Here is a 14,529-nt window from a genome sequence, read left to right on the forward strand (position 1 = left end):
ACTGGATTTCTCATTTTGAAAAATACCACATCAACCCCTTTGAGTAATGCTGAGCAATGTTACATTTATGCCCTGTGAAACCAAGTACCTCATCATTGACTCCTATCCTCCGTGCATACAGATGATCTGTGATGGAGGTCATTTCATTTCCAACATTGAGGCTAAATGGCCGGGATCAGTTCATGATTCTAGGGTCTTCCGAGCATCCTCACTGGCACAGAGGTTTGCACAAGGCGCAAGAATTTTACTTACCCGAAGGAGTGTACTTTTGAAGTAAGGTGTAGCATAGGCAGAATTTTGGTAATGTAATGAGAGGTCAGGTGTAGAGGTCATCTTAAGGAATTTAAAGTGCTCGTCATACTTTATTATAGATAGCCATATAAGGTACATATTGCATCAAATTGCCAAGTCTTAACACATGTATATCCATGCAACATTTATCTTGTTCTGCAGGAGAGTTCAATGGTGTCCTGCTTGGGGACAGAGGCTATGCATGCTGGCCGTACCTCCTCACGCCATATCCTGATCCAGGAACAAGGGCATGCACATGCACATGCACATGCACATGCTAAAACAAGGGCACGGATAGAAATGACCTTTGGCCAAATTAAATACAGGTTCATTGCTTAAAGTTCTCAGGCACCATGGCTGACTTCTGACATAGCCATCTTAAATTTGATAGTTAATATTTTATACATTTTGTCTCGTGGACAACTTTTCAGGCTGAAGTCTGAGTGCCTGGAGGTTCCAGTGCCTGAAAGGACTCAGTTTCTCCTGACACAGTGAGGGACCTATACAGGGACACATATTTCCTTTGATCCTTATTGTTGTTAACCTGACTCCCGCCCTCTGGTATTCGCATACCATCTGGGATGAGCCCACAACCGACATGATTTCAAAATTTGAGAATTAAAGGCAACATTTGCAACAGCCAGCGCATATTTGACGGAGTTCCGCACGGAAAGAGGATAGACCAGCGTCTTGCAGAACTTGATCTAAAGTTAGTAAACATCCCAGAAAAGTCATGTCAAATATGCCAGAAATGTATTCGCTTGGTGGGTGGGCACGAGACTACTCTGGCCACAATAAGAGGATAGCAAAAAGCAGAAGAGGAACCGAGTGCTGATCAGACTGCTAGAACTAGTTCTACAGAGACATCAGCCGCGAGTGTACAGACAGCCACACTTAAACGCGACAGGGTCCGGACTCCATCTAAATTGCGTACCCAACCCCCAACACCAACTGGCCCCCCATCGTCAAAAAGGCCAGCATCTGAAGGCATCGACAGACTACGACTTACCGAGGTAAGTCAAAATCTTGAATGCAATAATTGATTATGTGAACTCGTTTGTAAGCACAAACACCTGACTCACGTCATCTGGCTGCGTTCACCAACTACACGCGGGGGCGTTCCCTCATACCAGAGGGCGGGAGTCAGGTTACAATATGATCATTTGTCTTCCATATCAATATAAGTAATCATATTGGATATTGATTTACGATAGGACGTCTACTTCCTCTGCCATTTTAAGTAAGCTACTGAATATGTGACCGTTAATATCATAGGCATAGCTATCTGTAAACTATGATAATGCAATATGACAGTAATATTGCACCATCATACCAATTGAGATCATCTGTTTTTAGTTGCCTTCTTACTGAAAATAGGCGTCTGCTGTACATGCTACCTCTATCACTCGATGCAGTTAGTCACTCAACCCTGCTACTGCTATGCACTTGTGTTCCTTCAAGGGTTTACACAAATTGTATTGTCTATGTATTTGTCAGTAGTATACTATTAGTGCTATGTTAGTTTTATTATATATGTTATTGTAGTGCAAACATCATAATACATGCAAGCAACAAATGTATTGTACATGATAACTTTTCACTGACTACATGATTTTGTGTTGTGTTACAGGTGGTTATTCATTATCCGTCCAAGCCAAAGAGTGACAGGATAATTTGTCAAGACCACACAGCAGGTATTGTGTAAGCCATGGCGAAGCAGAACTGGAGCCGAGCTGCCAAACAGATAGCAGGACACACATTACTCAAAGGACCTCTGACTGAAAACATCTTACGCATCATAGAGGAAGAGTGCAAGAAGCTGTGCAGTCCCTTGTCAGATGTCATGCTGTCAAAGACATCAGCAGAAGATCTGAAGCAATTTTCATTCGAAAAACTACAGGCAGATTTCCAGCGTGTGTCACCATTTTTGTTTTCAGTTTTTTTATGCATAACAAAACAGTCTCCTAACCCAGCTTGTGCTGCTGCGGCTGTAGCTTTGAGAGGCCGAGACCCCCGCTTGTCTGCCTTTTCACAGTATGTGAACTGTGTCCTACAGTATGGTGGAGTGAAGAAGGCAGCCTTTAAGAGACTGTTATGTATCACAACTTCCTACAGCACTGCTCTTAGGAAACAAATGGAACTGGCAAAGACCTGTGGAGAGGATTTTCAACTACTGAAAGTAGCAAATGAAATATTTCTCAAGGAAGAAGACATATCAGGTAATAAAGGGCAGATCTCACAATTGTCACATTTGCTTTCATTTTAGCTGCTTGTGATCTTACTAATGATTTATAATATTAACACTATTTGTCAAAACGAAGATTCACAGTCCATTTTCAGTCTGTGCTTGGTCAACACACTTACGTCCCATTTCTGTTAAGGATTGGTAACTGTATTTGATGTTTATTTTCCCTGTGTTGTATTTTTTTCTCACAGACAACGCAGCGCAAAGCAGTCCGAAGAGTACCAATGTCACAGAGCAGACTGGCACCACCACTACTCCTCTACAGATGGACCATCTTCTGGGGTCTGACAGTGTTGCTACTCCGTTTACCTGCAGCACAGTAACAGACACTGACATTGCCGATCTAGGCGTCGCGACTTTGCAAGCTGAAGCACCTTCACCGTCTACATACTTAGTCATATTTGACAACCTGGACTTCTTCTGCCGCACACACCACCAGTCTATCCACCGGACAAACAATTCAATCCACTGGATTCACCACATGGCTGTGGAAGACCGAGTCCCATCAACCCATCTTGACAGACACAAGCCAACTCGGGTGTTAAGCGAATATGACATTGGGAAATCCCTACCGTCTGGTGATTTCCAGGCCCTAATTCGGCGCGATTATGTTATCATGGGAAGCAGAATCCTGACTGAGTACCTACAGGCCTTCAAGCCGCTAGCATCAGTTGTGATTAATCACATCCCTCATCAATATTCTGCTGAAATGTCAGAGCCTTCGACCCACGTAAGTATTAAATTGACTAAAATCAAATCAGTTTTGGCTTATTGTACACCTGGGGATTTGAATATGAATAGAACCTCATAATTGAAATTTGGTTTGTATCTGCTAATTCCACAAATGTTAATGACATTTCAATTCCTGTATTACATCCTCACAGCACCCCCTTGGACTTCTGTTCAAGGATGAGAACCAGTCCTCAGAGTTAGCTGATATTCTACACCACATCCAGAACGAGTAAGTTGGCTTAAGTGGGCAGACAATAGTTATATGGTCAGCTTGGAAAAGATATTGATTAATTAAGCGTTGGAAACCACTTGATGTGTCATATAGGTACGTTCCAAAGGGCCCTGATGGACCAGAATGCATTCTAGTTGGTGGTGACAGACTGACGGAGGGGAGTAGCCGCGGCTTACAGTGGGTCTTTGCAGAAGGGGAAAATGCAGGCCAACGACTTGAGGGCCTTGTGTTTAAATTCGAGGATTGGCATGCCATTAAAAACCTTTTTGAGGTGAGTGACCTTACAAGGACAATACAGCAAATGTATGAAGGACACCTGTACCCTTATCATGCTTATTAAGAATTGTGACCAGGGGCGCCGACTTATGTTTATGCCGGTGGGTGCTCGTGTTTCCCAACTGGGGGTCGTGACCCACAGAAAGACCCGTTTGCATAAAACCTTGCTTTCCAATAACATAACCGTTTCATGAGTTGGTCACTTTATTTGTATGTGTAATAAATGTATCCTATTTATTTTCCCTGCGGATGTCACATCAATATTTTATAATGAAATAGCCTATATTTGAATTGAAATTGATAATGGAATTAGGCCTACATTACAGTTGGCAAACGCTTTTCTGCAAAGCGACTTAAAAACCGATGACATAATCACAACATGCACTGAATTGAACTGAAAATATATTTATACAAACTGAAACTTATACTCACGACTCGGAGACCGCATCCACTCAGATTCTTATACTTCTTTATTGGTCATACACAGTACGCCTTCTTAAAATACACAGGGGTGCGTGCCGATGTAACCACGCAGCTACGGTAGCAGCCTCATAAGCCCATATCTTACATATTCCTTTTAAAAAAACAACAAAAAAGAAACCCCAAAGCAAAACAGTACATTCACCAATCATTAAGGTGCATTAGGCTATTTAGGCTCTTTGCAAATAAATAACAAAACATAAAGTGCTACTTCACAGCAGTAAAAAATGAAACATTCAGTTAATTAGCCTATTCAAGTGAATGTAAAATTCAGGCATTCAAGTAAACCGTCAAGTGAACTATATCTTTTAAGTGCATTCTGGTATATTTTTAAATCATTCATTCATTCATTCATTCATTCATAGGTAAACAAGTAAGTATTCGTTCCCTCTTTTCTGTTTTTTTTTCTCTCTTTTTTTCCCACAACAGGGCAGCTATCCACCTAGGCCTACATCCTTTTATGTTCCACTGGTTTAGTTCTTCTTCTTGTGTGTGTGTGTGTGTGTGTGTGTGTGTGTGTGTGTGCGTGCGTGCGAAAGTGTGCATCAGGGTAGCGATCCGCCTACACCCTTTGTGTTCCACTGGTCTCTTCTCTTCTTCCTGCGCGCGCGCGTGTGTGTGTGTGTGTGTGTCAGGGCAGCGATCCGCCTACACCCTTTGTGTTCGACTGGCCCAATGTCTCTTCTCTTCTTCGTGTGTGCGTGTGTGTTTGTGCGTGCGTGAAAAAGCGCATCAGGGCAGCGATGTCACAGGTCCAAAACCTGTCTCGGCTCGACTCACTCAGTTCTTGATGAGAAATGTGTTGGCCCTCGACGCAATGCGTTTTATGAACTGATTCGCAATTGCTTCCAGGTCTAAGTTTCTCGATAACGTCACAGCCCTTTTACAGACAGCCGTTCCACTTCCTATTCGCCCCATTATAAAAAATTTGGCTGCAGTTCAGTTGATTTTCTCTGGGGGCGCTGGCGAGCGAGTGCAGAATGACCATTTTCCATAGGGCTGGCGCTAATAACTCAAAAAATGTCCCCGTTAGCGGCTGAAACCTGAAAATAATACTGTGATTTCTGACAGAGGGATGTGGATTTATATCGAAAGTACAATAACGTGGGAGTTATAGCTTTCTGTTTTCTTACAGGTCTGGCATTTGCGAGTCAGTATCTGCTAGCATCTAGCTAACGGAATCTGAAGAACGCACGGCTGATTACGACCGGCTGCTTTACGGCACTCGTCCACTGTGCCAGAGTGCTAACCTGGTGCCGCTAACAACAACCAAAGCTAAACCAGAGGCTAGTCAGAGAGTATGTAAAAGGGCTGTGCTGAAATCTGTAACTATTTGAGCTAACCCCTCTCTGCTAGCTCAGCGCTAGGACTGACCATGCCGTAAAGTGATGCCACATGCGTGACGTTACTCGGGATGCAATACTGACAATAAATGTGTATTTTAAACAAATCTAGTGAGTCTAAAAAATCAAACCAAGTGCCGTTTGAAAGGATAATTTATCCTGCCTTTAGGAAAATTAAAATGAAAAAATATAAAAAATTATATCCAAAGCAATGGCTGGATCTAAGGTGGATTTCATAGTACCACCATAGAGTTCGGCGTGCTCTGCACTGCTTCGTTGGCGCCCCTAGAGTGCAGTACCACCCGGAAATAGCCGCCAGTTTTCCCTCTCCTCATAATAGAGACTCTCTGATAACGTCTTGTGACAGTTCAGTAGCGCAACATGGTTCAGCCTTGCTTGACCCATCATGGACCGCAGGTAAGTCTTCAAACGCCGAAGACCAGAAAATGACCGTTCTGAAGTGCACGATGTTACTGGCACAGTCAGGGCAAGTTTCACAAGTTTTGTGACCTCCGGCAACATGGTTCTCAAACTCTCACCTGTGTCCCATTTGAGAAAGTCCACAACATCCTGAAACGTTGCCAAGCATACTCCTCTCTGCTTCGCTATGTCCATGCACATGTCGCAGTCGCCTTTACCCGTGACAAATTCCTCAACATCTTGCATGTGTTTGAATGCTGAAGGACTAAATCTGCAATCTAGGGATGCTGATGCTGTGTCGATAACTTGGACATACTGTTGTCGGTATAGCTCGTCAGGTGTCTGGAAGCTGCGCGCCGGCGCAATTGCGTTTTCCAACCGGCGGGGAATTTTTCTTGGTCGGGGCAAAACCGGGCTTTCCATAGCCATATCATCTGCTGCTGCTGTAGTGTTTTCCCAAAATTCACCGAATCCTTCCCGAATAGCCTTCAGATCGCCTCTCAGTGTGTCAATCATTTCTCTTGCGCTCTGTGTGTGTAGCTGGCGCTTTTGGAGAGCGGCGTTGACCGCCTCCACGCGAGAGAAGAAAGTGAGCATGAGCCGCAAAGAAATAAAAGTTCCAAACTTCTGCAAGTGCACGAGCAGGCCACTGGCTTTACCCCCTGCATCACCTTTTTCATTTGCGCTCAAGTCCTCTAGAAAGTCCATCAAAGCATTGTAGTTTGCAGCAATGGATTGTAAAGAGGCCGCCTTCACAGTCCAGCGAGTGGGGCAGAGAGGTCTCAGCGATGGTGCGTCTGTACCCTGAAACTCCGTGAACCAAGCGAGTCGTTTTGGTGAATTTCTGATCAGTGTGATCAACTCGCGGATGAGGGACATGAAGTTTCTACATGCAGGGATGCTTTGGGCGACGTCATGTACCATTAAATTCAGCAAATGTGCGGTGCAATGCACATACTGCGCCCGGGGCTCCTGCTCCAGCACGCGTGCTTGCAAACCAGCTTTAATTCCAGCCATTACAATGTTGCCTACGTGTGAAAATATACGATAATGGTTGATTGTGTCACTTCAATGCTCGGATTTTTCCGTGGGTGCTCATTAATCTCCGTGGGTGCCCGGGCTCCGAAGCACCCACGCAGACGGCGCCTATGATTGTGACCCCTCAACCAAATGGGCCGTCAACAGTTCAGCCCTCTCTGGTTTATTCCACTGCTTCTCAGGAGCCAGCCCATGCTGTGCATATAGGGCTGGGCCACAGGTCACTGCTTAGACCACCCATAGAACAGGGACGCTCTGTCACTTTAATGTGGGATCCCTCTTTTTCTTGTTCTTGGATGCCTCGGGATCTCTGCGTCCTCTTTGTATTCTGTGCGTCCCTTAGAGATAAAACCACGGTTTGCATTCACACCTTTCCCACTGTTCTGGCCGGACAGCCTGTGGCATTTGTTGTATATCTGAACCAGCCCCTTTACAGTCCGTTCACAGTTTATTTGGTGCTACGACCCAGATATACCAATTTTTCATGGTCCCTTTGACCCACTTTTTTACACTTATCTCACCGCCACACTCCTCTATGTGCCTAAGGTTTTGGTTTTGGATTTCAGTGTAATACTTATAATCATACAGTATTTGCGGTAGTCACATTTGGTCACATTTACCACTTTTTCATTAATTACATCGTGTGATTTACTGTTATCATTCCTCTCTAACTGACTTTCTTATTAGTGTATTGTGACATGAATTTCATTTCATTTTAGATCTATCATCGTGTCTTCTACAAAGAGGGTTCGGCAAAGGATCATGGGACACTTCTTGCCAATATGAACAAGTTGAGGTATGTACAGCCTATCAGGTCTAGCATTGTAGCATTGTATTGTCTTTGGTATTCTTTCTTTATTCCAGTATGACATATCAATAATGTGGGCAGCCATGCCCTAGTGGTTAAGGAGATGTGATTTAGATGACAGGGTTGCAGGTTGGTATCTTACCCTTTCACTCCCCGTCTCACTCCATGGCTGAGGTACCCTTGAGCAAGTCAGCTAATCCCACACTGCTCCCATTACCATGCACTTAGAATAACTGTATATAAAATGTAAATAAAAGTTCTTTAGGATGAAACCTGTAATGAAACTACATGTAATGTAATGTAATTTCATGTGATGTTTTTAATGATGGCAATTTTAACAAAACTGCATTGCAACTCTATTCAGGTCTTTAACCCTGTTGATCCTGGGATGGGAATCAGCACCTCCAAATCCGAGACCATGGTCTTCGGCCGGAAAAGGGTGGAATGCTCTCTCCGGGTCGGGAATGAGATCCTTCCCCAAGTGGAGGAGTTCAAGTATCTCGGGGTCTTGTTCACGAGTGAGGGACGAATGGAGCAGGAGATTGACAGACGGATCGGTGCGGTGTCTGCAGTGATGCGGGCTCTGCACCGGCCCGTCGTGGTGAAGCCAGAAGGCGAAGCTCTCGATTTACTGGTCAATCTATGTTCCTACCCTCACCTATGGTCACGAGCTGTGGATAGTGACCGAAAGAACGAGATCGCGAATACAAGCAGCCGAAATGAGTTTCCTCCGCAGGGTGTCTGGGCTCTCCCTTAGAGATAGGGTGAGAAGCTCGGTCATACGGGAGGGGCTCGGAGTAGAACCGCTGCTCCTCCGCATCGAGAGGAGTCAGATGAGGTGGCTCGGGCATCTGGTTAGGATGCCTCCTGGACGCCTCCCTGGTGAGGTGTTCCGGGCCCGTCCCACTGGGAGGAGGCCCCGGGGAAGACTATGTTTCTCTGCTGGCCTGGGAACGCCTCGGGGTCCCCCCAGAAGAGCTGGAGGAAGTGGCCGGGGACAGGGACGTCTGGGTTTCTTTGCTCAAGCTGCTGCCCCCGCGACCCGATCCCCGGAGCAGCGGAAGATGATGGATGGATGGATGGATGGATGGATGGAACCCTGTTGAACTCCAGCAACCATGAATTAAGGCTTGGTTGTTCATCACAACTCCGCTCTGCCCTATGAAGGGTGATGCTGGTTCTTGGTTGTTCATCACAACTCCGCTCTGCCCTATGAAGGGTGATGCTGGTTTTTGGTTGTTCATCACAACTCCGCTCTGTCCTATGAAGGAGGGCGCTGTCCAGCCACCATGAATTAAGGCTATCAGTATGGTTTTTTTCCTTTTTTGAGTGTGCCTGTGCATGTGCGCGTGCGTGCATTCTGTGGCTCAGATAGGATGTGTGTGCATCCGTGTGTGCGTCTTTTTGTATGTCTTTTTCTTTTTTTTTTTGCATGGCTCAGTAGGGTGTGTGTGTCTGTCTGTTTGTCTGTCTGTCCTCTCTCTATTACAAAATATCAGCATCATTAATAACAAGTCCTCTTTTCACAGATGCAGCAATGCAAAGCCCGGTCCGCATGCTGCATTCAATGCCTACAAGGACTTTTTGAAAAAAGACACGACAGCTCTCTTCCTGGCGGCAGCTATGGAGCACCTAGGGCTACAGAAAGTGTCAGGTACATCTGAAACAAAGCTCTACATTGAAACAAATGTATAGACCCAGTTAAACCGGGTGCCATGAGTCTGTACACCTTTGCATTTCTTTTAATTGAAAGATTATAGCTAACCATACTGCACCTGTCACTTTGTCTTTTTTTTATGTGTCTGTAGATGTCCCAGATGGCATTGTACCGGACCACATAATCACAAGCTCCAAAGAGGACAAAAGGAACTGGCTACATTCGGTAGTGGCCCAGGTGGTGGACAAATACGTCACCTTCCGAGACATTGCAGATATAGTGAGTGGTGTCACCGACCTAGCCGGTGATCAACCCACACAAAATGAGGTCAGTTGTCGTGCAACAGGTTGCAACAAAGAATTTAAGTACCCAAAGGCCAGGGAGAACCATGAGAAGAAAGTCCATGGTTTGACTTTGTCTCCCAAATCCATTACAGATGCAGACAGTGTTACAATAATTGCAGACCACAAAAAAGAACATACTGAAGCCAGGCTGGGTTTTGGGTTCTTTTTGGCTAACATGCGGGATGCAGTCAAGGAGGGAGATGGAGAGAGGCTAATGCGACTCTACACTGTAGCCTTACTGATATACAAGGCCTATGGGCATACACAATATGCCTACAGCACACTGCTCCTAACCTTGCAGGTAAATTTCACTCTTTCACCTCGCTTAGCCCACAGCCTGATCTGTATGGAGTTAAATTTGTCTCAATAATATACGCAGAAGGGGATCCACAAATATGTCTTGATTTGCATGTGTGTTTTGATATCTACAAATAAAAAAATCATATTTGTAACTCGTACATTGATTTTTACAAATATAGATGTGCATTTGTAAATAAAATGCCATTTGTAAAACCAAAAAAATCATTTGTGAAATGTGATTCTGCATTTGTGAATCACCAGCCCACACATTTTTCGCTTTCCACAGTTACGTGTTTTTGAGACGTTCTTCGCATGAAAGTCGCACAAATCCACACGTAAATATTTCTTGACTTGCATTCGTGTTTTGATATCCACAAATAAAAAAAAAACATATTTGTAACTTGTAAATTGGTTTTCACAATTGTAGATGTGTATTTGTAAATGAAATGGCATTTGTAAAACTGAAAATTGCCTTTGTGATATCTAATTTTGCATTTGTGCATTAACAGCACACGTAGGTTTCGTTTTCGCATTTGTGAATCAGCACGATCAGCGCACGTATTTTTGAGATAATCTTTGCGGCAGAGGGAGCCACCCAGATTTACAAATAGCCTACCTCTACTTTCTAATCCAGTAGATGGCAGTGTTGTTCTATTGAGAATGAGGAGTTGTCGTCATAGTACAGAGCCCCGCCCCTATCCGCCATGTTGGCAGAATGCTAGCGAGAAAACGTCATTCTCTCCGTTCGTTTACATTGTACGTGTGTGTTTTTAAATCAGTAAGTTTAAACAGTGCGGAATTGCAAGAACATGCCTGGAAATCACTGCTGTGTGAAGAACTGTTCCAGTACCTCACATAATACGTTTGGGAAACATAGGAAACACGAAATACATTTTTTTTCGGTTTCCTAAATGGATGCAGCATCAGGGAGAGCAGGCGTCTGACCTGACGAGGAGACGCCGGATTGCCTGGCTGGCTGGACCTTACTTTCGATTGCACCCCTCCGTCGATGAGAGTGTGTTCTCTACATTTTCACTCGGGTACGTTCTCTAAAAAATCTCTTTATGTTGTTGTCTCTTAAAGCTACAAAGTTACTTTATGTTGTTGCAAACCCTGAAGTGCACCTGACGTTGCTGCCTAGCTAGCTAACTAGCGAACTGTTGCCTCTTCGAAAATGCTCAATTTGCAAACTGTTGCCTCTTCGAAAATGAATGTTAACTACCCCCTAATGTGGCTAATGTGTTAATGTGTACCCCTTCAGCCCTTTTGTCATACCATGAGCAGCGTTACCCTCTCAGTCTGTATCTTTATTTTGCATGTGTTCTGTGATGGGTTTGCCATTGATTGCATAGGTTTTTTTCATAAACTATTTATTCTGTTGTAGGTAAGCCATCATATGAGATGTTGGAGAACCACACTGACTGGACAAATTCAGCTTTTTACATTCAACTGTACCTGTGCACATGCTGCTCAAATGTGAGGGTGAAAACCTAATGCCTTTAGATAAGATTGTCACTGTTTGCTGTGCCTTAACGAACATGTGCAAAAGTGTTGTTTGAGTTCATTCCTCATTGTTCATTACTTTTTAATTTGTTTGAAATAAATGTTTGAGTGCCTTGTTCATTACCTTTTAATTTGTTTGAAATAAATGCTTGAAACAACTTGATATGGCTTAACAATGTTTATTAACAGAACAGGAAAAAAGAATAAGGGCGCAAGGTGCAGAATGCAATATACCTCTAGGAAAAGTTAACAGTGCAAAAGAACATGTGTGCATTCAGAATAAAAAGTATAAAAATTTCCAGCATGTAAACATTGACAACAAGCAATAATAAAATAATACTGTTACTAGTGCAAAAGAACAAAGAAACACTATTCAGCACAAGAAGAGCAAAACCATGGCGTGTCAGCGGAGGGTTTGTCCACAAGCCCCACACAACTGAAGTGATACCACTGGACTGGTAAGTGGAGGCTCAGAGTCTCCGTGAATGCAGGACCTGTAAAATAAATAAAGTGAAATAAACTAAACAGTAAAAAGCATTTATTTCAAGTTACAGTCTACACTTTAGACACATTGATAATGGCTGTAATCTAACCAGGACATGTACACCTTGCATTCAAAATGTTAATGGCTTAAATCTAACCAGGAATGTACGCCTTGCAATCACACATAAGTACCCTAGCCAACCCAGAACTGGTTTGTTCACTTTGCAGCCCCCAACACCCAACACAATAACCCGCTACAGTATGTGTCGTTGGGCTAAAATCAAAAGACAACTAAATACCTAAACATAAGCTTTAGCATACATCAAAACATTGGAAACGTTTGTGTACATTGAACATCTCGTTAATCTAGTGTTTACAAAACAAGTCGCAGTTAATTACGTTGTCATTTTGGTCAAGAAGTGTCTAAATGCAATGTAATTACAACACACTAAAATGCATGACAAGAACCTTACCTTTGCCAGTACAACGCTGTTATCATCACCAGAGCCACCTGGAGGCTTGTAGATGGCCAAGTCCTGCACCCAGCCACAGCAGAAAGTCTCGTACGATTCCAAAGATTTGTGACTTTTAAACTCCTGCATAGTGTAGTAACTTACACCAAAGACAAGATAATTGACTATGTCCATATATGTGCACGGAGGTAACTGGTCCAGGTCTGCTGCAGGGAGCTCGTAAGGATCAATATTTTGGATGCTGGACAGTTTCTCCAAATACCGCTGCTTTGCGCTTGTAATAAGCTTGTCCCTGTAAGGTCCCTTTTCTTTCGCCTTATCTCTCTCCATTGCTTTGCTTTCTTTCTTTCTTTTGTATTCGTCTCTGCCCTGCCGAAATGACAAATGCGGGAGGATATCCGTTAAGTTAATGGCGTTGCCCCTGGCAACCAATAGATTCTTCTGCCAACATGGCCGACCGGCCGACCGGAGTCACGTGACTCCTCATTCTCAATACTTAATCTATTGCGTGTTACCATATTGCTCTCACTCTGAATACTGTCAGAAAAAATAAAACATGAAAAATAGAGAGTCTCTGAACTATTTACATTTACATTTACATTTTACTATCATAACTATCATAATTTGGGGCGAGGGAATTGTACTTAGGGCCTACTGAAATTGGCGGTAGCTGCTCATCATGCCCACGTTGTTCGGCCATGGTTGAATTTGAATGAATTGAAAAATTCGATGAATGTCAAGTGAAGCATAGCCGTTATGAGCTTTATAGAACAACACTGCCATCTACTGGATTAGAAAGTAGAGGTAGGCTATTTGTGAATCTGGGTGGCTCCCTCTGCCGCAAAGATTGTCTCAAAAAATACGTGCGCTAATCGTGCTGATTCACAAATGCGAAAACGAAACCTACGTGTGCTGTTAATGCACAAATGCAAAATTAGATATCACAAAGGCAATTTTCAGTTTTACAAATGCCATTTCATTTACAAATACACATCTACAATTGTGAAAACCAATTTACAAGTTACAAATATGTTTTTTTTTATTTGTGGATATCAAAACACGAATGCAAGTCAAGAAATATTTACGTGTGGATTTGTGCGACTTTCATGCGAAGAACGTCTCAAAAACACGTAACTGTGGAAAGCGAAAAATGTGTGGGCTGGTGATTCACAAATGCAGAATCACATTTCACAAATGATTTTTTTGGTTTTACAAATGGCATTTTATTTACAAATGCACATCTATATTTGTAAAAATCAATATACGAGTTACAAATATGATTTTTTTATTTGTAGATATCAAAACACACATGCAAATCAAGACATATTTGTGGATCCCCTTCTGTGTATATACAAATATTATTGAGACAAATTTAACTCCATAGATCTGGAATAGGTTCTGGAATGGGAAGGGGGGATTAGGAAGCAACATCTCTTTAGACTTGCACCTGGAGCACTTGAACAACTTCCTAAAGTCGTTTTTAAAACATAGTGGTCCCAACCTCACTGAAAAATCAGCAGATAGGGTCAGCAGGTCCATTGGGATCCTGCAGAAAATGCTGGAGAACAGACAGAGAACTGCAGGTGTCGAAGTCCACTGGCGTGCATCATGCTGTTAATCAAACTGAGGATGTCCTAGTTTTGGTGGAGGTTTTCAGAGAGGCCGAGTTGTTTACAGACCACCCAGGCAGAGAGTTCTCTGCATTCCCCCGATTCAGTCGTGACATTTTGTCAAAACTTAAGAGCAGTAACCTCAGGGGCTGGATAAAAGCTAAATTGATAGAGTGGCAAGACAATCCAATTTAAAATGGGTGGATTAAGTGTATGTAAATAACCCAATGTAAATGAAAATAACTGTACTGTTATTTATTTTTATTTTTTTCTGTGAATGTTTACAAAAAAAAT

The 14,529-nt window shown here is 43.2% G+C and overlaps 1 long non-coding RNA gene across 1 annotated transcript; it reads left to right on the forward strand.

Moving 5' to 3' along the window:
- Positions 1-915: 915 nt before the first annotated feature.
- LOC142397130 (uncharacterized) lies at positions 916-10,205 on the forward strand. Its single transcript, XR_012772678.1, has 3 exons — positions 916-1,304; positions 9,395-9,519; positions 9,674-10,205. It is a non-coding gene; the product is annotated as an uncharacterized LOC142397130 (long non-coding RNA).
- The last annotated feature ends 4,324 nt before the right edge of the window (positions 10,206-14,529 follow it).

This window comes from Odontesthes bonariensis, chromosome 13 (genome assembly GCF_027942865.1).
Source record: "Odontesthes bonariensis isolate fOdoBon6 chromosome 13, fOdoBon6.hap1, whole genome shotgun sequence".
NCBI classification, from domain to species: domain Eukaryota; kingdom Metazoa; phylum Chordata; class Actinopteri; order Atheriniformes; family Atherinopsidae; genus Odontesthes; species Odontesthes bonariensis.